Source organism: Vulpes vulpes, chromosome 14 (assembly GCF_048418805.1).
Source record: "Vulpes vulpes isolate BD-2025 chromosome 14, VulVul3, whole genome shotgun sequence".
NCBI lineage: Eukaryota > Metazoa > Chordata > Mammalia > Carnivora > Canidae > Vulpes > Vulpes vulpes.
In genome coordinates this window covers 110,022,438-110,026,529 of record NC_132793.1, presented here as the reverse complement: position 1 = coordinate 110,026,529, position 4,092 = coordinate 110,022,438, and positions in this window count along the sequence as shown.

The window sequence follows — 4,092 nt, the reverse complement described above, 5'->3', positions numbered from 1 at the left end:
GGCGCCCTCTGCCCGGGCTTTCCTGGCTTCATCCTCCACCTCCACCCTGGCCTCGGCGTCCTCCTCCTCTGGCATTTGGAGGATGACAGGAGGCTTGCTGGCATTGGAGCTCGGGAAAGGCAGGCTTAGTCCCCACCTCCAGGATCCTATGAGGGTATTCAGGGCTCTGAGGAGATCTGAGGGAAATAAACCTCTAGGAAATTGCTTCATAGCTCCCCAAGCCTCCTGGGTCCTGGCTCCCTTTCCAACTTCACAGCCCCGACTTGGAAACATGCCCATGGCCCTCAGCAGCACCAGGAGGCACCCTACCCCATCCAGGCTGTGAAGGTCTGCAAGGCCCTTCTTCCTCCAAAGCCTCCTCCTCCTGCTTCTAGGATGACCCAGCCCTGGCTCCACCTCCTCCCTTGCCTCCTCAGTCACTGGGGTAGACTCCCTAGTCCCCCTGGGTCCCCAGCCCCAGCATTTCAGGCAGGAGGCTGAGAGCAAAGGGCTGCCCTGCCTACTGTGGATGTGGGGATGGGAGAGCTGTGCAGGTTTGGTTAGCTCCCAGCAGGCAAATTCTGGGACTGGGGGTGGGGCAGGGGTGGCAAGGAGCCTGGCCTGGGGTCATCAGGCACTCCAGAACCATGCCTAGCCCAGCAAGACAGCCAACCTTCCAGAAGCTGTGGCTCCCTTGCCCTGAGATATCTGGTGTGTGCCAGCAACAGAGGAGAGTCCCAGGGGGCTTCTGTTGCTGGGTCCCCCTAAAGTGTCCCTGGATTCTAGTCTGGCCACAACACCTTGGCCAGGTTGCTTTAACCTCTCTCAGCATGTGTCACAGCTATAAAACAATTGACAGTACCTGCCTTTTGGTGTGGCTTTGGGGTAAAAAGAAGGATCCATGGAAAGTCCCAGGCAGCAGTGGGCAGGACACAAAGCAGTGCCCAGAATGTGGTGGTAATATTAACATCAACCCCAAATCAGCAAATGCTTCTAACCGTTGGCCTCACACACAGAAATATGGGGCAGGGTCTGCCCAGTCACAGTCAGTCAGCATCAGTCACCGTTGAACCTGGCTGGGTTGGAGTGGCCGCTGGCCCAGCCATCCAGCCACAAGCACCAGGCTGGGCCTCTGAGCATTTGGGGGTCTTCAGCAAAGCTTAACATTCAGGAGAAAAGGGTCTCCAGAATACATAAGGGGCAGCAATGTTATCAAGATGCATGAAGACGTAATTAAATGTCTGCTTAGCTAACATGATGTCAATGTTATTTTTAAAATTAAGAAAATAGTTTATTATATTTGTGAACAATTTTGAGAGTAGATTTTTTTTTCTCACTTTACAAGTTTTCCCACTATACTAGATGACCCCGGGGACAACTAAGACAATTGTAAATTAAATGAATTTGTGTGTGTGTGTGTGTGTGTGTGTGTGTGTGTGTGTGTGTGTGGCCAAGATATCCAGAGGGCCAGAAGCTCTGACAGCTCAGGGCCAGGGACCTAGTTGGCTTCCAGGCCCATGTGGGGTGTGACCGGGGACCGGTGTTAGCCTTGTTGCTGCTCCAAGGCCACTGATGGCTGTGGGCCCACTCCTCTCTGAGGGTAGCCAGGGCTAGGTGGGCAGGTCTCCCTCCCACAGACAATAGGGGCCTCCAGGCCCAACCCAAAAGCTCCTCTCCCACTACTGCTTTCTGGGGTTCTCTGGCCTAGGCTTTTCTGGCCTGTTCCTCCACCTCTTCCAGGAAGCTTTCTGGGCCTTCCAGGCTGTACCTGCCTGCTACATGTGGTCTTAGGGCAGAGACCTTCCAGTCTTAAGCTGGAGGCCCTGAAACCCACCACCAGCTCCCCACACCTGGGCACCTGGTCATCCAGCAGCTTCTATGTCTAAAACCACATTACCGCCTCTGATGGGACCCTGGGCTCTGTCCCACCCACCCATCTCGCTGTGAGGTGTCCAAACCACAGATCTGACCATGCCTTCTCTTGCTCAGAACTCTTCCATGACCCCCCAGTGCCCTCAGAACAAAGCCTGATTTTGGTGCCTGGGGTGACCCAGCCGTGATCCCTATCTGTACCCTATCCTTGCCAGGACTGCCACCATTGCTCAAACTCTCAGGGCTGTTCTGTGCTTCTGTGGCCCTAGCATCCTATTCTCCACAGATATCCTGCTTATCCCCCAGGGCCCAGTCACCCAGCCAGCTCACCCACCTCTGCCCAGACCTGCAGACCCCCAAGAGCAGGGTAGGTCTGCAGTGTCTGCATGTCCATCTTTGCCCAGCTCAGGTGCAGTGAGCAATACCAGCAGAATCCAGAGACTTGCTTGCATTTTTGTCTTTGGAGTGACATTAACTTTGAGCAACTGCTCTGTGCTAGAATCTGCCCCTCACTAGTCTCAGAGGCAGGAGAGGCTCTGAGAGCTTTACCGACCCCAGGCTGTGCTCTGAGAATGTGAGGGTGGGGGTTGGGTCGATGCTGTCTGGGAAGGCTGCCTAGAGGAGGTGGCTTTGGGTAGGCCTCTGAAGAGATAAGTGCCTTCAGGACTCTGGGTCATAGGGTTGGCACAGGCAGGCACTTTGAGTACTGTTCACCTGTCCCCAGCTCCTTAACTACAGAGTCCAGGGAACCAGAGGAGCTGGGAGGGGCAGAGAAACCACCTGCCTCCCTGGTGCTATTAGCCCTCAGCCCCAGCCCTGGTGGTTTCAGGTATCCAGCTCCAAGCAGGACCCCTCCTCCCCACCCTCAGACAGATCATGGATGTGGTCTGCCCGGTGTGTAGTGCTTGCTGAGTGGGGGCCCTCTGGCCCGCCTCCAGGGCCTTCTCAGCGGGCCCCCATTGCCCTGGCAGCCAGGCGTCGCTTGGAGAGCAGACTGCAGGGATGGCGCCCCCTGGTGGCCATCAGGGGCTGTAGCGGGTACCCTGGAGAGGCGAAGGACCGTGGAAGGAGAAGGGGGGTGGACCCTGAAAGGGGAGGGGATGCTGGAGAGGGTGGGGGACCCTGGAGGGGTTGAAGACCCTGGAAGGGGCCTGTCCTGGGCCCCAGAAGAAGGGGAGTACCCCTCCAGGCCTGCTCCCCCAGTGGTCTCCTGGGGTGATATCATCCCATCACCTTCATCAGCAGCCAGGACATGAAATAGTCCTTGTCTTGTGTGCTCCTGCCCCACCCAGGGCCACACAGCTGGTGCCAGTGGCTGCCTGCCTGCATGTCCAGGCTGAGGGTAGGGTGACCGTACCTGTCAGTGGGGACGGGTGAGCCATGATGGGGGCAGGTAGCAGGGGCACCTCTAGAAGCTGGGGGGGGGGGGGGCGGGGGGCGCTCTGGACGGAGCCTGCAGGGGAGGGTGGCACTGGATGGGCACCCCCTCCTCCCCTACCCCATCTACCCACCCGAGGGCTGAGTATAGAGGCTCTCTCTGCCCCAGGGATGCCTGAGGGCCTCCCTGGATATAGAGAGCCATGGGTGCTCCCTGCCCAGACCCTCTATCCTCTAACTCCATATCCTACAGGCTGAATCCAGGTCCTGAGCCCCTGTGGGGCCCAGTCAGGCCTTGGGCCCCCTTTTGTTGCCAGAAGCTTGGGGTGGTGGTGTTGGGGATCACAGAAGGCCTTCTCCCAGGGCCTGTGCACAGCTCAGGAGAGCGGCGAGGTGGGCAAGACAAACCCAGGTGTTCCCAGCTCCTGGCAGCCCCCCCTTCCACCTGATGCCAGGCAGGGGGTGCCACAGGTTCTCTGATCCTGTTGGGGCTCCTGTCTGCAGAGTTGCCTTCAGAAGTGGCTCTCTAGGCACAGCCAGCGGGGCTGGTTGGTGTGTGCTGCTCCTGCCTTGCCTGGGACCCTCCTAAAGGCCAACAACACCTACTAGCTTCTGTGAGCCTGTTTCTCCACCTATGACACTGAGGTCCTGCCTCCTCAGGGGACTGTCAAGGGGAGTGGAGGGGACAGCACTCAGAAGGCCATAATGGCAGTGACAAGGGGAACTGGAGGCTCGGGGAAGGCTTGTCTGCTCAAGGCCTGAGGCCAGCTTGTAAGGGCTGATCCCTGGGCTTTCTCCCAGTCCCTACCCCAAGGTTTCCTGGTCCTGAGCCCCTACTGTGCTGGGCAGCAGGCCATTCCTTCT